The 24,272-nt window shown below is 38.8% G+C and overlaps 1 protein-coding gene across 2 annotated transcripts in view; it reads left to right on the top strand.

The window, feature by feature from the left end:
• LOC118272430 (frizzled-2) overlaps positions 1-24,272 on the top strand; it is a 156,307-nt gene that overhangs the window by 126,976 nt on the left and 5,059 nt on the right. Inside the window, exon 1 of one of the 2 annotated variants that reach the window (XM_035588942.2) lies at positions 7,307-7,703. The exons of the other annotated variant lie outside the window; for it this stretch is intronic. The gene's annotated coding sequence lies outside the window, so the exon portion shown is untranslated. Of the gene's footprint in view, positions 1-7,306; positions 7,704-24,272 lie in introns of those variants that run through there. 2 annotated transcript variants of the gene reach the window in all.

The following is a 24,272-nucleotide window of genomic DNA, read 5'->3' as shown; positions in this document are numbered from 1 at the left end:
TCGTGTCGGGATCGTCTCCAATTGTAGAAATATTAAGTTTCCAATACAAATTACCGCACTCGCCTCCTAAGGAAATGAGCTGAGATTTGGTGGTCTCTGACTTGACGTGACGCGGCAATATTCAATAACATAATAATATACCTATTGCTATGTGAACGTGGATATTGTACTGCATTTATATAATATGATTAGGTGACAAAAACATTGTTTCTGCATAAAATTATTTGATTGTTGTAACGCCTCACATCTAAACGATTTAAAGGTAATTTTCGTAGTGTTACATGAAAAGAACATGAAAAATTAACTTAAACAGCTTCACTATACGTATCAGCCATCAATAGAATATATTCCCAGAAACATAACTAAAATAATTCCTACCTAGTATCCAACCTCCCAAATAGCAAAATTCCACTTTAAAACCCGCACATATTCATGACCAATGACAGAGCTAGACAGTAACTTTACCTACTCTAATGACAACTAATATTACTTTAGAGTTAGACTTAACGATTTGACGCTAAGTTAACTAACTGCAGTTAATAGAATTAAATATTAGAGCCTCGTTTGTGAGACTGGCAGACTCGTAGACTCATCAATCAGACTCGTTTGTCTAGACTTGTGAAGTACCTAGGTTAGGTACTCGATAACTTAACTGTTTTATTGAAATAATAATCGAGAAATGGAATTTTCGCATCATATTTTATTCGTTTGTTAGTTTAGTGTTTGCAGGAAATATTAATTCAATTTGTTTGTTCGATTGACCGCCTCGTTGGTCGAGTAGTCACAAGTACGACTGGTGGACAAGGTTCGATTTCGGGTCGGACAAATTTTTAAAATTTCTCAGTCGTAGCACGGAGTCTGGTATTGTGCCCAGTATATGGCAATAGGCTCACCATCTATTACATGGGACTTATAACACAAATGGTGAAAAGTGGGTATACATTGCACAGTAGCATTACGTGCCGTAATGTGCATCCCTGACTACCTCTTCCAAGATAGAAGATGAGACGTTACAAGACGTTTGTTCGATTAGTCATAATAACGTAGTGTGTAAGAATATACGGTATATTTATTTATTTGTTTTATGATTTGCCAATGTAAACCTTATTTTACAAGTGATTAGGATAAAATTAATGATTAGACGAAGATTACAAATGTTTGAATAGTATTCACCTCCATACGTATTTACTCTTTACATACAAAAACTAGTAAAAGTAGTTAATAAAACTATATTCCAGAGCTAGTTTCCTCCCTAAAACAAATACAAGTGGAAGTGTCGCGTGGTCTGCCTGTGAGTACCTACATACCTGGCCGTCACCCGGAGGGTGGCGGGATTAAATCGCCCGCCAGCCCGCCACGCGTTAACTACCACTCCACTGTACATGGGAGTTACAGAAGGGCAAGGACCTGTTTCACAATGTCCCTGATTACGATAACTTAACAGTTAACGGAGATATAGGTATTTGAAAAATTTTGTGTGGAAAATATATACTGATTTAGCTTACCAAACTTTATAAGACATTGTGAACTACGTCTTGAGTACTATTGTTATGCATAGTATAACAATGTTATAAACTTAAATTGATATCCTAAAGTAGGTGAAGTTAGTAATGCTAAAGACAAAAAGTTGAAACTTACAAAGAAATCACACCAATTAACAATTTTAGATACACACGGTTCAATTGCTACGAGCTACGCAATACGTAGTGCGTAGTCGTCCGTAGCCGTGCGTAGCGATACGTAGCTATGCGTAGCCGTACGTAGCAGCGCGTATAAAAAAACTCTTTTACTTAATTACCACATCTGTAATCCTTGTATGACATTTTTATGATAATGAAATCAAACAAAGCATCAATACTTCTTTAGTAGAACGAATAATAAAGACAGGTAAAGTAGAACTTCTGCCACTTATATCTGTATTGTGTCCTTATCGCGGTCGCCTATCAGTAGCTAGGTGGATTACGCAGGTACGCCCAAAATGGACGAATATTAAAATATGTTAAATAATTTTCATAGAATTTTTGATAGTTTAAGCGGTTTAGATTGTCCTGTGATAAGAATGGAGCATATGTATCTGATTACGCTTATAGTTGTAAAGATTTTATCTTAAATGTCTATTTTATGGGTTGACATTGTCGAACAAGGAATCGATTTCTGTTATTGGAAGATGTTCCTTTATGATGGTGGTCAGCTGCAGAATGCTTACCGGGGCTCCAGCTCGAAAGGCAGGAGTAGGAACGGGGCTGTTTTTAGTCAGTACAAGTTCTGACACTCCGTTTCACCTCGCCCAAGGCGAAGAAGTCATTGAATGACTATCTCTCTTTAGTAAAAAAAGGGTAGTCAGGCTAAAAAATTTGACATTTTAAGCGGTTTAACTTTAAATATTTATCACTAACGACGTCTAAGCTATTCATTAAGCACACAATAATCAATGCAACCGTTAGAAGGTCCTTATTACTCACCTTGAATGCACATTCCGCAATTCTAATGCACGTATTAATTGACTACCCACCATTATCTAGAAACTGTTTTAAAATGAGATAACAACTATTTCTGATAATAATGTTTGTACGTTTAAATTCCATTCTCGAATTAAATATTGATATTAAAAAACAATGGATATTCAAAGTGTGAATAATATATCAAAATAGATAAGAGCGAAAGGAAATTAGCAAGAAATCCGCAGAGAATTCTAGGATAATGGGCAGATATTTATCATTTGATCCGATAATTGCTTGGAGCCGAGAATATTAGCAGATAACTGAGACGATAACATTATTGTAATGGTGTTTGATCGGTTGCAAGTACCTAATACGACGGTTGGCACGGTGGCTGGGCAACTGGCTGCCGTGCAACGTGTAGCAGATTCAGTTCCCAGACGCAGCAACTCTTTGTCAGATCCACCGATAGCTTTTTCTGGGTGTCTTGTGTATGTGAAATTGAAACGCACCAACCATACAGGAGAAAATCCCAGTAGTTGTTTTAAAAACAAATTAGTTCAGCGTCAAGCAGGCGTTGAAACTCGCAAAGAGCTAAAATATTTATTTTAACGCTATATTTCACGGTGTATGCGGGTCCCACTAAAGCACTAAAACAATGGAAGGGGCGGTAAACTAAAACCACAGATAAATAATCCCATTCACAATAGGTAACAATATAGCAATAGAACGTATTTGAATAACGGTACAAAGATTAACTCCTGTCGCGGCTCGAACTGGCCGCCGAAATTTATAGTCTGTGGTCCCGCATGCTACTGTCGCTTTTTATGTTGTATTGTTTTAGGCTGAATGATGAACGCCTTTATTGGCTTCACAGGATTAAAAACTATTGTATTGGTATGCTTTGTCAGTAAAAAAAGCTTAGCTCGAAAATATAATAAGGTCCGTTACGTCCATTATCTTCAGTATAATGGCGACAATTAACCATGACAGATGTCCAGCCCAAGTCTCCGAAGATTTCACCTTAATTGCTACACATTTAGGTCATGAATTTCAATTTTCATCACTGGGATTAAGTGCGATCTGGCCAATCCGCAGCCGTAGCAATTAATCTAACAATAACGATTTCGCACAAAACCTTTTCCGAGAGCTTTGAATAAATATCTGCGTGGAAATTGAGCCATTATGTTTTTCAAGATTCCATAAAATTGATTTAGTTCGTTTCAAAAATAGGCACTTAGCTTAATGTAACTTTGGAAGATTATTTTACGCTTTCATTTAGGAGGTGATCTAAAATAACAGAGTTATAATAAAAATAGGGGTATCCCTTACAATTACCAGCCATTAAAATTGTTACAAATCATATTTAACTAGTTCGGTGGCGCGGCATCGCCTGCAATAACTCTCTTTAGGAGCGCGGGGCTAATGGCTTATTGAAACCATATTGTTCATGAATAACGAGGTGGCTCAGCGCGCGATCCGCCAGGATTTAACATCTGTTCACTTAATCCTCAGCTCCTGGTAAATATCCGAGTGAGCACGCATTGTGACTTCCACACTAACAACATTTTAACTTCATTAGTTCAGAAAAAAGACAATTTATTTACTTTTTTGTAATTCTTCTATCTATAGCTTATATTAGAACGACATACTTTGCCTGCCGCCGCCCGTTGGGATTTTTTAAGCCTCTTTTCAAACAGATAACCAATTGATAATATTATCTTGTAAGTGATTGAGTACACAATAAATCATTATTTTTTGAACAATATTATAAAAGGCCACATTTCTATGAATACAATCAGTGCGAAACATTGAACAGTATCGCTCGGTAGACGGCCGCTTATCGCGGAAGTAGCGCATTTACTGTGGAGTCCGAGCTAATCCGGATTATGTGTATTGTTTGCACATGAATAGTTCAGCGATAATCTCGCTTTGAATACTAGCTACAGAGATTACAGATACTCAAAATTCACTTAGTCTTTACCACATGTATATTAACTAGGTACTTAGGTATGTCGCTTTAAATGTATGTTAAGCCGAGATCCTATTTGATATCGCCTTGAACACTTGCCAATAACTGGCGCAAAAATGTTGCACCATTAAAATGTAGCCATATTTTTCTAAGCTCTTTTTCGCACGGTTTATCAAACTGCAAGCTTCGAAGTACAAGCAGTAAAGTTAGTTCTCCGGAACCATTAAGGCGATTACAAAAATTCACTTCTTAGTTCTTATAAACCACTTTAATCAAATAGCGTGTATCGTATTTCGCCGGCGTGTGGTGCAGCGAGCCCACCTTCCATTGTGCGGCGGCACCGGCGTGCCACATGCACGTATGTGTACATAATGGCCGTTTGTTTGGCATCGAGTGCGCGCCGTGTAGCCGTGTACCCGCGCTCCGCGGTAACCAACGACCTGCTACTACCTATCATGTCCTGATACTCCCGTCCGAAGTTTTTGTTGTGCAATGTACCGCCTGTTCACTCGTTCAGATACTCGGTCTCTTTTAACAAAAAATTGACGTTACTTTACGGATAATTATGACTGATGCCATCATTATCCCTTCTTAGGTATAGATCCGCCCAACTTAAGATAAGAATTCGATTAAGACTTAGTAATACTACAGTTATTGGAAATCACAGGACGTTGTAGGTCGATATGTAGGTACCTAACCAATTCTACTCGTATGTTTCAACTTTTCAAGCAATAACCAATCTGGTTTATGCAGTCGATAGAAATCGACTATTTATGATCTCCGATAAGATTTAGCGGTGCAATGACTACTATAATAAATGTATAACAACGAAACAATTTAACTACGTTATCTAGAATACGGAGCCATGTTTGCTGAATATTATCTGGTGCAGTTAAATTGTGTATTAACAATTTAGATGTTGCAACATGGACCACGTTCATTTTGTATTAGAAACATGACACAATCTATCAGCCAGCACCTAATCGCCATTCGCGCGGTAATTAGATATACTTAACGTAAATAGCCGCCATAAATACATTGCAATTTATTATAAAAATGAACCACAGATAACAAATAATGAGTTCGTTGGCGCTCAACCTGCGCGGTGGTCATCACTTTATCGGGACAATTTGTTTTAATTGACATTTATAGTGTTTTATTGAACTTTCAATAGCTTTATTGTTTCCTAGTTAATGACATTTGTTGGCAATAGTCAGTGATATGGTTATTTCAATACCGCAGAAAACCGAAGCTTGTTTTATCCTCTTCTAAAGGAAAAACAAACTCATAAAATGTATTTTAGCCAATAATAATTTGTCGATAGAGATCACATTATTAACATAAAGCCGTGTAAAGCCTTACACTTTTCTTATTAGAATAAATTCTCAGATTTAGACTAGCTAGACTAAGCACGGGGGGCTTAGCATTGTAATGAAACTCCGTCGAAACTCGTTCTCATTTATTCAGAAATAAAAGCCGAATAACCAAAATAAAAGCGTTACTTTTTGCGCTTTCTATTATTTCACGATAAAGCGCTTTATTAAGCTTTGCGCTCACAAACCTTTTCTATTGCAAATTATAATAAGGACTTATTTATTCTTAGTAACTAAGGACCTATTGTCTACATGTCTAGATTTACATATTTCGCAATCAATGAAAGAGCTGTATTGATTCTATAAAGTGTAGGTTTGGTACATTATTACCTTATGGAGACGACCATGTATGAATACATTTGTACCCATCTAAGAATTTACTTAGTTAATAAAGTAAACATTATTTAATCTCTATCTTGTTTACACAAGTCATTAAAAATGATCCAAGTTTTTGTAAGCAAGCTGCATAGGCCCAATATTTCTATATCGACGTCAGTATAATTGATTTAAGGCGCTCGCCACACTATAAATCAGCTTTTATCTGCCCTTATCGCGCCCACTCCATTGTTTATGGTCGCGCCTTCTATCTGTCATATGCCATAGACTAAACTTGTTTGTGCTACTAGTGCCATCGTAATTTAATTAATTAAAAAGATGACTAATTATTGTTTAGTCTTTGTTCTTCTGAAGTTCTTAGTAAATTGGTAAAAAGAATACTTACATAGAAATACTAGCTCAAAATCTAAACAATTAATTATGTGCCACCTTGGTTTTTCACTGATTGGTTAATAACACAGCCTGTATTAATCTCATAATCTTTTTAACGCGGATATTAAGTTTTTCCAATGAAGTAACTTGAGAGATACTATCTCATCGCTCTTCTCCTTCCTATAATTCCCCTTTATGCACGTTCTTCGTTCGTCTATAGACACTTAGACAGCGGAACATTTTCTTTTATTCGAGTCCAAAGCAATGAGGAACCGAGAATGAGTTCATCTACTCCCTGATCGGCCCTCCGATAGAATCCAACCTAAGTGCCTCTGCAAACTTTAATCGATTTCCATTCGCGATTACAAGTCCAATCCGTGATTTAATAGATTTTTTACATTTACATAGCTCTCCAGCCTCGTTCCACAAACCGAGCAATTTTTTCCACGACGTTAAAGAACGCAGTGCACACATTAATTTCCGTCACGTTGGAAATGGCAAACAGGAGGTGGGAAAATTTAAAATGCCTGAAGTGGATTCGCGTAAATTGATTCCGGACATCGAAGGAATACGACGAATTGGAGAGTAAATGTTTGACGGGAAATAATTTGAAAACGTTTTCCTAATTTATAAGGAGGCGGGCGGACGTTTAGCGCAGCCCGCCCAGTCCCACCAATGTAATTATTTTTGTAGAAAGAAAAGCATTTGAGAAATCCTCGCACCGCCATCTAGCGGCACGACTCGACGCCGGTTGTCCTTCGGTCCGTCCCCCGCGCGCGCACCACCCGATCTAGACAAGCGAAGCGAACGCCGTTCATTCACTCATCAGTCCCGCTCCGCGCGCCGTGGCGTCGATACACGTTTGTTCCGCGTTCAATTTACGTAAACCCGATATTGTTTCAAACATACGCTCAGCTGATCAGTGACAATAAGTTCGTATACCGGCTACAACTACAAAACGACCAAGCAACGTTGTGAACTCGTGTGTGTTAACTAAAAACCGGACTGCTATCGAAAATATCTCGTCGTTGAATGTAAAAATATACGGCGTCGCCTGAGACCCTTCGCACCGCGTGTGACTGATCGATATTTTAAATGATAACATGGATTCAATTAGGTGTTGTTTAAGACGACGGTGAAGCAAATATTGTGTGGAGTGTGTGTATAGTGGCGTGACAACGTCTGCCGCCTGGCGCCCAGCCGTACTCAGCGGTAGGTAACCTATCTAATATTGATTCAAACTCGATGTATTTACGTATGCAGGTATTTGAGATAACGCGTTTGGGATTTGTTTTGAGGCGATAAGTGTCCGTTTAGTAGATATGAGCCGTGTTCTGCGGTGACTGCCGGCTGCAGTTCGATGCATGATTATCTAAGTATAGACCGTCCGAGACCGTTATGTGTACTAAACAACACATAGGCTTGTTATAAAACACTATCTTTAACTACTACGTATGTACTATAAACGTAGATTTATTGCGTACACGTACAAACGTTACAATAAGCTTAACATAGGTACCTAAGTCCATTCATAAAACTGAAACAACTGCTACCGTCACGCTCACGAGCAAATCACATAAAAACTAACACATCATAATCTCAGTAAGCTGTTTTAATTCAACTATTCGCTATAACGTACCTATGTACGTGGTATTGGACACAATACTCGATAAAATATATAAATACTTACCTAATATTTATAGTCTACCTAACTTGAAAAAACCAGAAATGGATTGATTCTTTCAACAAATCAGAGCTTCTAATTCATAAAAGTCGGATAATTCATATATGTACCTACCTAATTCTAATTCAAATTATGGAAATTTATATCTCGTTAAAAATATGTTTTTGTAAACGTAACTAATGTTACCATTTCTAAAATAAAAATACATATTATGTACTTAGGTACAACACCTATAGGCTGACAGTTCTTGTATTAGAATACATAATGGTTATGTACCTAAATTACTATTAATAGGTACATTAAAATGTGAACGCGACAGTGCAATGCACTCGGCACCTGGAGCGCAGAGAACTTACTTTAGTTACACCTTATTATATCGCCTATTTAATATAATATTTTATACAGGTATAATTAGCAATTTAGCATCTATGCGTCTAGATTGGATGGCTAAATCCAACCTATAGGGTAGCACTGTCGATGCACTTTCTCATTTGCAAGTCGAAAATAGCTCGTTGCATCGCCACCGGCCGCCTGAGTCACGCCTTTATTTACGATCAGCTACCTACCACTTTCCTCGCCCATCTTCCTGCCGAAGGGACGCATTAACTGCTCGCTAAGTGTCCGCGAATCCACACTGTAGTAGTATAGTACCTAGTATATAGGAATACACACGGTACAACACGTGCCCGCGCTTTATTTATCGTCATTGCCGGTAAATTGACGAAAGTGTGTTTTACAGCCTGTTAAAATGTTTAGACTAGATCAACTTTATTGTGTTCCATTTTTAAAACTTCCACGCTTGTTTATATTCATAAAAATTAAACGCGAACAGAATGTGTTCCGTACTAATAATAGTGATTAATATTACGAGTCAACTGCTAATGTGCAGGCAGCACGGTGCGGCACGAAAGTGTATAAAATACTGAGTAATGTTTACAATCGTCATTAGATTGGGTATCGGTGTTTGTATTCGCGAGGCGGTGTGGGCGCGCGACGGCTGCTGCTGGTCGCTGGTAGAAGCACCTCATAAAGCAGTCTAATCGTATACGTAACCGTGTAAACAATCCCCAAAACAGTTTCGAAACCGTTAAACACTGTTTCACATTTTCTAACACCTCCTAATTACAGGTAAAACGCATTAAATATAATTAGTGCTTATTTGAATGGATATAAAGGCTGCGGTGTGGGTTCGATGGCCGGCCCGGCAAACACGGCGGGATCACACGCACGATTCACGCGTCCGACAATGCCGTGTTTGTTTCCCGGCTATGAGGCTTTACAAATTTGAGCTCGCATAAATTACCGTCGGATTACACGGCGGCATATTTCATTAGCTCGTTCCGTACATCCTGCACTAAACTTGACGACTAATTAATTAGGTACAAGTCAACAAGACTTTCACGAACCATTTTACTTGATACACAACAATCGATTGGTTGGAGAGTATCATCTGACAACAAGCCAGGGCTGGCACTGATAGCCGCCACTATTTCTGGTGCCCCGTTATCTTATCTGTTAATTAATCTCACATCAAAGATAAACAAGGTCGGCGTAAATAGTTTATACACAACCTTTCGTTTTTACTACGTTTCTACTTTAATAAAACCGTTATTTATAATGTCTCTAGTTTTCTACTGTACAAAAATCACAATCATAAAATGTCCTGTTTCTCAGCTTAAGCCAAATATCCAAGCAATGCATTAGCAATTAACTCTTAGACATAGTTAATCTAACTTTCCATCTTAAAAGCACACATGTCGTACAGAAAACTAAATGATAGATACGCATGTACGCCAGTACGCGTTAGCATTAATCTCGTCTCCCAGACGCGTCTAGTCCGCGCCGTGTACTCGTCTAGCGGGAGTCAGTCAGGGGACGAACAACTATTAACTACATTAACGAGCGATGCACGCCCGCTGGGCTACCGTCCTGCCCGCCATTTATCAAATTATTTTATATATAGCACACAGCGAGCCCACCCATAGCTTTACAAGGTCCACCAAAAAACGGACGCTTTCGACTTTTTTCCCAACGTCCAGGAGTGTTTCGCTGATAACGGCTGGTCAGGTTTCGGTTTTGCTCGTTTTCTACTGGACGGATATTCGCTAGCGTATAAAATTCTTTTAGCACGACTGTTGTAGTCTGTCTGCATCTGCGGTGTTTGTTTTAGACGTTTTGTGGCTTACCAACGATCCTTTAGTTGAAAAGTAATCATTGTTCGACCTTTTGTTACTATAAAAAAACTATGAATCTAATGGTAAACCCGGGCAGGATCTGTTTCATAGTCACTTTATGATGATAGTGAATAATATTGGTAGACGGCGAGTATGGAGCGGCGCGACGGCGACGGTCTAGCAAACACTTGTAAAGGCAACGCTTGGTGTGCTGTGTAGCCCCGATACGAGCCGTCGCAGCTTATGTTCATACCATTTGGAATTCTGCCCACACCGCCGCCTCCAAGACGTAAAGGCAACCGTATTTACATTAAAGTCTAGACGCAAACCAAATACACCGTAAACGTCGAAACTTCTGCCTTGAAAAAGGTCTAAGATAAAAAGTTGTCTAATCTATGGTTTATTTTGAAAAAGGAAATGGAATACGGTTTCGAATATCATCCGTTAGTGAGGAGCGCAGTAGTGGGCAGTATCAGAAGCCCGGTAGCGCTGTGTATCAACAGGGCCATTCATAACGATAACACTAGCTGTTGAAGACAAGTGCCCGTTAAACATCACAACACGTGGTCGTACAATGAGTGTTTTCAAAATATTTGATCTGTGCGTTTGTTATTCACTTGTCGACGTTACAGGAATCACTTCAAAGTTCAAACTCAACTACAGACTTTTTATCCACTCGGATAGACAAACTTTCTATACTTTGACAGTCTTCTTTCCAGAAAAAGAGCTAAAGTTTTTAGTTAATACAAAAAATGGGTAGATAATTGTGTTAAATGTAGACATAAAATGTATTATCTACATAATAATGATGCATGTTTGTGTGAAACTAAGTGGATTATTAGCAATTAATCTCCGACGTAACCCAAGGCTATCGTGATAAACATATTAAATTGATGAGTTTGTTTATCTTTGGTGCCGCCAATTACACACGTAATTTGCTTTCTTTCCGTTCGTTTTAGGTTTTATTGAGTGAATTGTAAATATGAACTTACTAATTAGGTTACTGCTAACTTGACAATTGTAGGAAACTTTCAAGAGCATTTGTAATTTATAAGATGCTGTAATAACTAATGTGATTAATCTCTTCTAAAAGTCACCACAACCTATAGTTTTCTATTCACGTTATTCAAATATAATAATTATCACATTCTGTGATTTATACCGTGGTCCTTGTTATTTTATTGATTTATAATAATTATCTCCTTCAGACTTGAATGACTAACCAATAACTAGTTACTCAGAGCTTTTTGTTTACTCTATTTAGGCTGGGAGGATCCAAGTTTTTATACAACTTCAGCGTATAATTTGAATAATCATTATTTGTATAAGGCAACCCACGGATTATAAATGTTATGACAAGAAAAAACATAAGAAAAAAAGCATTTCAATTAAAATGTTTGGTCAGCGTTCAATCGCTTCAATCGAGTGATTAATCAAATCATTATTCATTACGATTGTACTGGGCAATGTATTACTCTATAAAGTATTCTGTAGATGTATAAAGAAGGAGTCGAAGCAACAATCAAACGTATTTCTGTGTCACGCAGTATCGCGATACGGAGCCAATATCAATAAATCATGCGCGTCGATAAGTCGCCGTAATTAAACAGCACTAGTGATCGATCATAGATAGCGACGCGTCCACCACTATCGTCAGAGGCTCGTACATGTGTTGCCCGTGATAAACTACCACCAGACCCACATTATTATTCGAATTAATACCAATTACCAACTTCGTAAATTGCCTTCGCCTTCCAAGATAACGAAACTACATATATTGTGGGTCTAAGTACTTACTTACTATCTTTGCATGTAAATAGTTAATTGAAATTTCGCAGGACGTCGCAAAACCTGTGTTAGATGATTAGGCATGTGCTTCAATGTTTTATAATAGTTAGTTAGTGATGTTCCGGGTTGAATATGCCCAGTACAAACATAATAATGTTGAAGTGAGTTCCGTGAGTAGTTTACAAATGTAAGACATGTCTCACTCCACGTTACCGATAAAGAAACTTATTTTTTCATACGATTTGATATTGTACGTTATCAGCGCGCTATCTCGCAATCTGGGTACACACTATACGCCTTGTAACGATGCTCTATTACAACGACACTACATGTTATTTGACAAAATATCAATAACCCAGTCCAGCACCATTATCGCGTAGGCTTCCTATCTTGCAGTGATAACTTTATAATCTCGAACGTCGAAATTACGAGGAACTTGGATTATAAATCAGGAATAATTTGGAAACTCCACAATGTTGATTAGTAAATGATCAATCAGAGCAACAAACGTCAACTTCTTTACTTGTTATTGGAGTGTAGCAAGTGGTGCGGATTCCGTGCCATAAATTTAAAAGAATATAGAAATCGATACCGCCGGCGCCGCCGCTACTATCGAGAATGTACGCAAGGCGTCGCGCTGACAGCCTAGTAATAAGCTTTATCGATGAAACTTAAATCGGATGTCAAGAGAAATATACGAGCGTAATGAACGACTGTTTACATTAGCGCAAGAAAATTATATATTTATGTGGTTTATTATAAACAATATAGCTGACGGCGCGATGAGTCCCCGATTTAGTGCGGCAATAAATTCGCATGGAAATTTAGCAAGCCCACTCGGTATTGTCCAAATATTACGGCGAGCCAACACTGCACGCACGGTATTTTCGTTTAGAGCCATTAAATCGAGATGCGTTCGATGCGGCTCATTCAAAAACTACACGTGGGGTGCATAGTTTATGGCTGTATTTCGTGTGACACGGTGAATTTCGCCAGGGCATCGATTATTTGAACAAACAAGCCGGGTAATAAATCATCCGCTCCCGGTTACCTGCAAGGGATCGATACGAAAAAAAGCCCCTTTTGAAACAAAAGGGAGTGACATTTGTAACGATGCTCCACTACCGTACTCGGGTTACACTCGACTCGATCAAAGATGAAATAGATTTGAGTCGCGCGTTAATTGAACCGATGCTGCAACTAGTGGGTAACTATTTGTCTACGTTGAATTTTTTTTAGATGTGACTGTTTGGCGAAATCGTACATAAAAGGACAGTATTGAATATTGTGTACAAGTGCAAAAACTGTCCAATATATAAGTTTACAATCTAACAATACGAGATAAGTTGACGCAAAGAATGGCTCCGGGCAGAATGTCGCAGGCCCCGTAAAATTCGCAAACAACAAATTCATTTGTTAACGCCGATGCTCTATTGTTTCCCAGTTGTTGAAGCACCGTTACGCCGCCATTGTAACAAAGAACTGCGTCCCCGTGTTGTATAAAGCAAAATATTATAAAAATTATTGCAGAAACATTTGCAACCGTCTCGTTCACTCAGGTACACAATACGAGCCGTTTTTCTTGCCGTCCCTGAAGATTTTATTGACCCAAATTACCGTAGCTATTCAAATAGACGCGAAGTACGGAATGAGAGCTTATTAGGTAGTTGTTCCTAAATGTTTGGACTCATTGTTCGCCACGTTTATGGTTCTAGTTTCTTTGACTGATGTCACCATTAGTTAGCACAAAGAATTAATTACTTTGCGAATGTTTCAGCTACGTTTTGTTCTTGTTTCCAACGATCTATTGGAACTAATCGCCGACGGACACGGCCGTTTTACAAGTTCGGACAATTGGAACGGTTTTGCTAAATTTTTATGAGTTTTGTTTCAACGAAAACTTCAATATTGCGTTTCACTGACGATTTGTTGCCTTGAAAACGTCAGGAACGTCACATCAATGGATCTTAGATGTTACTGAATCCAAAACAAACATTTCAAAGGTTGTGATAAGGATGCGGGTATGCCAGGCGTTCGACCAGCAGTTGTATCCACACGGACTCGATATCTCGGGCGGATATCCGTAAATCTTAGCGGCCATTCTCGGGATTATCGGACGCAAACGACAAACATCTGCTGACTGCGAACAGATGAGATCGTACCTGCGAACGTACACGATACGCTTGCCAAGTTTTTTTTTTTTTGTAAATAAAAAATCGTCTCATCTGATAGTTTGCCAAGAGATTATAAAGTGCTTGATAAATATCATGATTTCAACAAATATTAGCATCGCATATCGTGATAAATTGTCTCGTAAATTATCGTGTTCATCACTTGTAATAATAATTTAGAATTAAAGTAGTATTCGTAACGCGAAGCGTACGTTTGTTACAAAAACTTTGTCATTTATTTTCATAATAAAAGTAGTGGCTAGTGGAACTAGTTGCGTTTGATGTGATCACATCGCGATCGCAGAAATGTAAAGTCTCCCACATCGGACAAACATTTACATTAAAATGTCATAAAACCGGTTGCTGGATACATTTTTTCAATATTAAAATGCATGGCCGCCCTCTGGTGGTGGAATTCCGTACTTTTACAAATACTGCCAGCCGTATCATCCTCGTTAATTATAATCAATTTGTCAGTCGGCTACCTACATAATGATTATGTCACACGCACTCACTTGTCAAACACAAATGTGTAAATTGTGGTCGTAACAAAAACAAAATGTGCTAAATTAAAATAGCCTGGCTCTTTATAAACAGCAAAAGTTTGTTTGTGTGTATTCTTTTATATCGTCCTCATAAAAATATTAGGCTATAAATATTCGAGACCGAGACTCTATAACTGTACAAATCAACCGTATTTGATGTTTAACCCTCAAAAAATACGAAATAGTTTTCTTTTTCTAAAATAGGCCTCTCAAATTTGGGTAATAAGTCATTAAAAAAGTTTAAATTGGCAATATCAAGTGTCTCCGGTGGTACAGGTTGGGAGCGACGGGCAGCTGGTTCGAACCCCGTTAGCGATGACTGCCCAAATTGTAGGAACTTTGACTCCTGGGGCGCAAGTCTCGAACTAAAACCGTACTAGTTAATGACGAATTTGAATTGACAATGCTAGCCCCAAATTTATGAGGACGGGGTGCCATTTAGAGTAAATTGTATTGCGATGATAGATAGTTTATAACTATGTAACTGAGTTTTGACAACGATACGTTGTAGTCTTGGTATTAGAAATAAATTTTATGAAAAAGATGTATACCAAAAACATTTCCTTCCTTGTTCTCAGTAAGTTATTAATTTTTTTATCATTGAAACTAACACCTAAATCATTTTATTCCTTGCTCACAATTCCCCATCTCATAATTAACAAGAACGTATGTAGTACGATTACCCTTATAGTTAGTTACTAATTGTAATTCCGCTGCCGCCCATCACTGAGACAGCAGCCGTAGCATAAGTTTGATTTGTCAAGCGGAAAATTGCGAGGAACGTGAAAACGTTGACCCTTGTTGATTGCGTTACGTCATCGGCAGCAGCCAATCGCAGCACACGAATATCTCATTTCATTTATAAACTTAATGCTACACTTTTTGCAAATGTATTAAATTCATCCTCGCTGGCTTTGGCTCGCTGGTTCGGTCACAACAATATAACATTCTGTCAATCAACCCAAGACAGCTAGACAAGAAATTATGATACTTTTGAGTATTTATTTTGTTAAAGAATTTACTTAGCAACAACGGTCATTCTAGACCCATTTAGTATCAATTATTTCAGGAAGAGTCTTAACATAGGATTGCAAATTAAACAATTTTAAATATCTTATTTATTGTGATTTATAAGATTAAGTGTTAGTTTACATATGGGCACATTATCTTATATCTTACACTTCAATAAAAAGTAATAAAAACTGTTGCACAATCTATGAGATATTTGTCATGCTAGTTATCGTCAGCAGTACTACTCATACTACTATTAGCTCATAGTTACTGCGTACGGGAATGTTGATTATGGCGCATTATCCTCATTAATTTGGCATTACCCCCCGTGTGCCGTGTTGTGCGTGTCCTGTTAACTAATGCCAACGAATCGATCAGCCACGGATTACTTATTTAAACTTAATGAAGCCGTTTACAATCGGAACTTTATAATATTTCATTTTAAATTAAATTAAGAACTTTATATACATTTCTTATATTTATTACGGTTGGTGCGGTGGCTGGGCAACTGGCTGCCGCGCAACGGGTAGCGGGTTCGATTCCCGCACGGAGCAACTTTTGTGTGATCCACAAATTGTTGTTTCGGGTCTGGGTGTCATGTGCATGTGAACTTGTATGTTTGTAAACGTACCCACGATACAGGAGAAAATTAGTGTAAACGTTTTTATAAAAAAAAAAATGTATATAGCAAACCTAGAACAATTATGTACATCTATAAAGCATTCCATACGCTATCTAAATAGGTTCTTTTATCTCATATCCTAAGATAAAACCTAGTCTATGTCTAGACTATAGACAGACAGTACAAAAGGCTGGCATCCAACACAACGCACGGGAGTCTGGACAGAGTAAACAGACGGACAGACGAACCATTACACACTAGTATTGTTTAGTAGAAAACATTGAACAAGTGCCTTCTCTGCTCACACCCGAATTGCACTGTTTGAGTATCGTTGTAAACAATTACATGTTTGAGTAAATAATGCTAAGTTATAACTGTAATATCTGTCAAGTAGAATATAAAAGAAAGATTCAGAATACATTTTACATACACGCGACTCGTGTACTGATTCCATAACAAATGTTGAAGAATAATAAATCACTTTGTGGGACACACTTTCACACAAACAATACAAGACAATAAAGTATCTGAACTCCTGAAAAACATCGGTCGTCGCCTCCTCCGAGTTCCTCCGAGTTGACTCACTCTGTTGACGTTGACACGCTCGTTTACAATTTTCTCCGCTAATAAGAGCCAAGATAACGCGCTCCATGTCGCGTAATCTTTAACTTTTCGCACATACCTACCCCTGAGGTCATTGCCCCCAGCAGTCATGTAACTGCTTCCTTCAGGGTGAGTAGCGCTAGTGATTGGCGTACGGCCCATTAATCACGTAGCAGAGTACGCATTTAGCATGCAAGAAGCCAGGGTGACTCATTAGCGATAATGTTACAATGGACCTTTCTTGCGCCTGCGCATCGAGCGACGCCTTGTCACACCATACGACTCGCTCTAATGATAAAATATTTTTATTAATTATTAATGACAATGGTGTATTGATCGGTTCTATGTACGCGATGTGAACTGAAACATGTACGACAGGGGAAACCGGACAATAAAGAGCTCTTCATCGCACAGTGGGCAATTTGCGATAATTTCCATAACGACATTATAAAGCGAGCATTCTTTTCAGTTGTCACTGAGGAACAATGCCCCGTTGATCAGTTAATCCGTTACAGTGACTATAGGGTTGGAGGCGTACAGTTATAGCACTAAATATAAACGTTTTGTATTTGCCCCTAATATGGCAGAAGAGCTGAGCACAACGAAGCCGGCACAATGTATCGTTACGTGCTGACCCGCCGGCCAATTTTAAAACTTTAGCAGTTTATCTTGTCGACAATCAACATTTATAACCGACCTATTCGGAGTGAACCTCGTTAAATGCAACAATACTCACGATTTGGCACACAATCTAAATAACAGCGTTGTTGACAACTTTTCACTTTCAAACTTTAACAATTACAACGCGACCAGCGTCGCTTGATCCTTCATTCGGACGCCACTGACGAAGAAAAGTGTCAAAATTGTGTCAAACTCGGTACTTCTTGTGTTAGTTTACAAACTGGTCGGATGCCAAGATGTACTGTTCGCATTTGAGAGTCCACTATCTCTGAAACGTCAACCGCTACTCGGTACTTTTATTGTAATGCGACCTGGTTCTACATAGAAGTAGTAACTCAGCATAAAAACTTTATTCCTAAATGGCTTGATCTCTTGACACCATTTCCATACTTTAATGTCAAAACATAAACGGAACTTTGTGGGTGCTTCATGTACCTACAGTCGTTAAAATATTCAACCATACATTAAAATATGACAAGTAATTAATAAACATGGATGGCATCTACAAAAAACTGAAATCAATAAATTTTAATTCATCTAGAGGTGCTTAATAGTTTATGTCCGAACTCCGTTAAGTGCCAAGTGCAAGTCGACAAAAACTAAAGCAAACATAACGTACATTTAAATTGAATCCAGCACCGTTTCCTCCTCTCACTCCGCCGCGATGTTATTCTGATACGTCAATCAAACTATATCTATTTATCACATAAGTATCAAATTATTAGCGGCGGCAAGTCCGCACATCACAAACGAACGCAAAACATTTCTGACTCGCGTCCGTTAATCTTAACCTTACAAGACGTCCATCAAACAATATTCTCGTTAACCCACAAAAAAGAGTACGAAAACATTGCCAAAACATAAGTAGAAATATCTGAGCATGTTACATGAACATCAATCATGCAAATAAGTTAAGAGAATCAAAGGAAAAAACAGCTGGTAGTATAAACGAGCCGTGTCTTGTTTAACGCGGGGTTAATCTGCTGCATCGGCGGGTTTTTGTCAAGTTTCATGTAATGTTTAATTAACTGTTACGTGTTCCCATGTATTGTATGGCCTAGGAACCTGTATCTTAATAGTTTCATGTTTGTAGATTGCCGGTTGATCTTGAAGCCATGACTCTGAACACTTGAATAGCATTTGCGTAACTAACGTCTGTTGAGCGAGATAATGAGACTATCTAACAAAAGATTTCGCCTATTGAAATGCTGAAATATCCAAGATTTGAATTCCAGCCAACAAGTTGCTATACCGACTTCCCTAGCATTCGGTTCTAAGTTGTAAAAGTGATGTGGGAGTATTGAACCGGCTGGCAATATCTCGCGGCCACCTTCTCACGCGCACACGCCCACATAAGTCAAGCGGGGCAAAGAGTTGAGTGTCGCATGCTTTATCTGTGGTAAACACGGAACTGGTGACTCCTGCGGCCTCCTCGATCCCGGCTTTACGGCCCGAGCTCGCTCGTAAATTATTTTCATGTCACTCTGTACATTACTGCGCGTGCTGCGGTATTGTGGCACGGCTGTACGACATGGGCTCTACTCACAACCTTAGAAACCATAGAAATTTAGGACACATACATATATTTCATGGGATTGATTTTTATTTAATTGGTGAAAGTAATGTCTATATCTGAATAAATCAGGTGGCTTCCGAGTTATTTTTCGACGCCAATTTTTCCCCGACCCTCTGATGAGATTGTCACCATTAGGGTAAAAGCTTAAATGGTCCTGAGTTTAGGCCATAACTCGTCCTCAGGTGGGCCGGAAGCTCGTTTGTCATACCGTCGCGCTAAATGAGCGAAGTTTTAAACTGGGAGCTATTTGGAGTGGTTTGCGAAAACGTGTCGTGTTGTCGTGTTCATACATCATGTGCATACGAGTAATATTCCCAGCTCGCAGGAAGCGATCGGTCGTAAAATAGCGTTCGACGACTGCGACGGCGACGCGACGCGACCATCAAGTCGCAGCGTTTACGACGCGGCGACCGCGAGCCGCGAGATGTGGGCCCCGTCCATTGTGCAGCCTCGGAAATATAAATAAATAACTATAAAATTAAAGCTATACTAGTTTTATTGCACGGTCGGAGGCTGTTACGGTAAGCGCATTGCGTTACACAGAATCCTCCTACATCATTTGTTTACGTGCTTCAAATATTAATGACAACGTAGGTAAATATACATACGTACAATAATTAATAAGGCACTTGTTAGAATGTGATAGCTTCAATCCCGCGGCTAAAACCTCGCAAGTTATTCCCACAACGTGCTGCAAAATACGTGAGACATGTTAATTGGGAACATAGACGATGCTCTGTAATTGAATCGATGACTTCTAAACTACATATTGTTTAAGTTTTTATTGCCTGTCGACGTAACATTGTAAAATATCAGCATTTACGGAGCATTCCTGCTCATTAACTAAACTTTTAATGTTCAACTAATTATAAAATGATATTACTTTAACATCAACTACATAGTTACTTCACTATGGCAGTACTCCCTAACATACCAGGGGCTGACAACTTCATTGATCAATAAAATGTCAAGTAGGAATGTTCTGGTTCTAAATGCTAATAATATGAGTAGTACATAACTGTGTGAGTTAATGAGTCGCTCGCTGTGGAACTGCTCGTCTCTGGCGATGCGCCGCGCTCGTAAAGTGCACGTATCGATTGCGAACATTTGACCACGTGCACACGTCGTTTGTACGCATTTTCATTAGCAACAACCGTAGAAACAAACGGTGTAAGCCTAGAGTGACAGCGGACCGCTATAGCCAAATTAAATCTACTTGCAAAGTCCGGAAAATCAATGAGAGTAATCCAGAGTACTTATCAGCTGAACAGCCAGTCTCTCCATTCTGTCCCGCTGTAGGAATGCTTCATTACATTCCTTTCACGGAACACTTTCAAATAGTCGTTTTGCCAACAGACAGAGCGATAAAAGAATCCTCTTCATTTCCAACAAAGAAAATGATCGACGATAAAGTAAAACGTAATTTAAAATCTCCTGAATTTCCAAGATTAACGTCATCTCATGAAACAGATTTGCATCTTGGCGTTAAAAAGAGCAGCTACTCACAGAGGAACGTTTGGTATGTGCGCTGTACCTGTAATGAGCTATAAATAGAGACAGAGTGTCCCTACATTAGCACAAGACCCGCCCACGTCACTAACTTGTCCCAAAACAGAAGTCTATAAGCTTTTAAACAGTTTGGCAGTTCGCCAGGCGATCGGGCATCAACCTCGGAACACCACGAATATATGCCAATTTCGAACCCAATCGACCAGCCACATGACAAACGCTGAGTAAAATGACACCTAAGAAGTGTTTCTTTACGACAAGTATTTGTGATTTTTGTGGCATTCTGCCAGCCGCAGTCGGGATGCAGCTCATTTATTTAAACTCAAAGACTTCTAATGCCCACATAATCTATGAAAGCTGTCAAACGTTTATGATAAATGTCGCTCTCTGTGTTACATTTACGTGTAGCTGTAGGGAGTAAGGAACGGCTCAATTTCCTGGCGTCTGGCTCGCGATACGGTCACGCGAATAAATTCAAAGAGTCGATTCCCAACAGCCGTCGAGTTAACGCACTGCCAGGACGCGGAACTAATACAAATAGCCCAGTTCTGAATAACTCAATAAAATTAGTTTTAAAGCAAACACGGCAGGGCCCGCGGATGGCGGCGGCGCGCCGTGCTGCGCTGCCCGCAGGAACACGTTCTGGCCATAAGGTGTCGTTGGTAACTCGCGACGCCAACTATTACTATTTCCAGTGAAGCGGAATAACCGTGCGACTGTAATAAAGGGTAGGGCTCGCTCGCCATCGCAGCGGAGACCTATTGTAAGCAAAAAATACGACGCTCTATTTCATCTAGTGCAATTTTCATATGAATGTTCAATCAGCTGTTCATACGCAGTTTATTATTCATTTTAATATGCGTAGCATGTATTAAAGTGTTCCCGGCTTGCAGACATTTACTTTTACACAGCCATTAACATCTTTCTGTGTTAAGTAACACTGAGTCATCGTTTAAGTTTACAGCCGACATCGACGACTGGCCAATAATTAGGCGCGAATACATTACAGATTGTTGCATATTTAAATGATATTTGTTTTACAATAAACTAAAGAACTTCTCCTTATAAGTGAATTGAAAGAAAGCTCATACTAATATCCAAATTTTCTTGTTATGCTCGCGTCTCACGAGGTCTAATTCGTGTGCTACCTCTGGGAATACTAATGAAGGAGCCTAATGAGTGCTAGTCGCTGGCAGTGCGACCCCGGCCGCCTGCACACGCGTGTCGTACCGGGAACCAGCTCGGGTTTACGAGCAGGCGTTTGTTTATACAGCCACGATACGTTTCGATTCCATTCAATTCAAATCGCTGCCTTATTAAACGCATAATGCGCGTTTTTACGCTTCATTAGCGTGCCGGCCGTTATGCGCTGGGCCAGTCCAGTCTAGACTATTTCTTGTAAAAAATGTTCGTCTATCTTTCCTGGACCTGGACTTTTATGGGTGCTGGGAATGTAAATAAAACTCCGAGTACATTTACTGCTATGCATAAAGTGTCATATTTACACCGCGGTCTGTACTCTGTACTGTTCTCACTAATTTAAATGAAACTTTAGCAAAAATGATTGCAGCGCCAAATGCAGCACTATTAAATACACGTGTAATTCTCCTCGCATGAACACTGAACAGCTAAGCATCCTCGGGCTGCGTCGTACTTGGTTAATGATCAAACAAACTCACATCCGCGCCTGCACATAACTATTACGACTTTATGAGGTTTCATTGCGCACTGTTTAAAATAGAACCAATACCAGTTGTAATAAATAAACTGCTGACACAAACCATTCACTGCGCACTTTATATTGTTGTGTTAATCGCGACTGAATTATTGCGTGTCGCACAATAAACTCATTCGTTGAAGATAGCTGACATCACAAAGGGTCTTTAGCAACAAACTGATACAGAAACTACGGAGCTATCATTATAGGGGCGTGCACCTATCATCCCATCCTATCATAATCTACTTGACTACTAAAAAACAAAGAACGTCAGCAATAAAAAAAGTTCTAAAGCTACTAATTTTGTTCACAAAGTTTCATCAGTGTAAAACCCCGTATTACACGGTACGTGCTACAATTAAATAGTTGGAACCACAGAATTGGGAATAGCTCACGGCTAATTTAATTTAACGGTGGAATCAGTGTTGTGTTGTCTGTTTGTACGTTTGTACGTCCGTGGAGCCATGTGTCGATATAACGTGTCGTTAAAAGCGCGTTAACCGACGATTCGGACGTCGAACGTGACGGAAAAAATATAGACTAGTTAGATGCAGACTCGATGCATGAATTAACCCTTCCATTCGTTACATAATAAATATATTTAAATATGAAAAAAGTCCGCTTAGTTATCATGAAATAATCTGACTAGAAGAAGAAAACACTAACTATTAGCTACTTAAATTTTAATAGTTCTAGTTATTTTATAAAAAAATATATTCATATAATCAAATGTAGGTCATTCTTTAGGTATCTACGTTGAGATATGTTACATTCCTAAAAGCTCTACAAAACTCAAAGATTTTGTACCTTTGAGTGATCATTATGTGAAAGTTGCATCAGTGAGATTAAGTACGAAAGGCACAATATGTTAACCGTGTGGAGTCCTTTCTGCACCGAGCTGATCCCATGACGAGTCGTACCATTTATGTTGCTCCAAAAATAAATAAAACCATTTAACTCTACTATTTCCAAATGGACCGAACTGCGTCGATATTCTTGACAAATGTTTTAAATTCTTTCTTTTTGTTCTAAAATATTTTTAGTTAGGAAGGTAGCAGGATAAGGAAGGTAGCAGGTTGAGCATCTAGACACACGGCAGTGTGTCCGCCAAGTTCGAGCAAAAAAGCGACACACCGGCCGTGGGTTATATTACACGAACCATTTCGGGCCAAGTTCGACCCACCTATAACTCAAAATCTATTTTATCTACGCATATGAAATTTCTAGTATCTGTCGAGATCTACTTACTTATCTAAAATACAAAATTTCATTAATGTACCTATTGTAGGTCTTGAGATATAGACGTCAGAAAATCGCTATTTACCCGACTGCGCCAGAAGGAGGGTTATGTTTTTCGAGTGTATGTATGTATGTATGTATGTATGTATGTATGTATAATTGTTTGGCACGCTCTGCAGCCTAAACGGCTTGATGGATTTTGGATTGAGAGGTGTCGTTGGATTCGTATTTACTGTGAGAGTGACACTGGATATATCAAAATAATAAAAAAAACAAAATGGCGGATTTTTGGCGCCAAATTCGAATATTGCTCACTCTCTAGCCTGAACGAATCGATGGATTTCAGCTTGATAGGGGTCGTTTGATTCGTATTTACTGTGAGAGTGCCACTAGAATTATCAAAATATTAAAATAATAAAACTAAAAGAAATTAAAATAAAATAAGGTAATTTAAAAAACTA

The sequence above is a fragment of the Spodoptera frugiperda genome, chromosome 4, assembly GCF_023101765.2.
Source record: "Spodoptera frugiperda isolate SF20-4 chromosome 4, AGI-APGP_CSIRO_Sfru_2.0, whole genome shotgun sequence".
Lineage (NCBI taxonomy): Eukaryota > Metazoa > Arthropoda > Insecta > Lepidoptera > Noctuidae > Spodoptera > Spodoptera frugiperda.
Note: the sequence above shows the minus strand (reverse complement) of the source record. Positions and strands in the feature narration are given on the sequence as shown.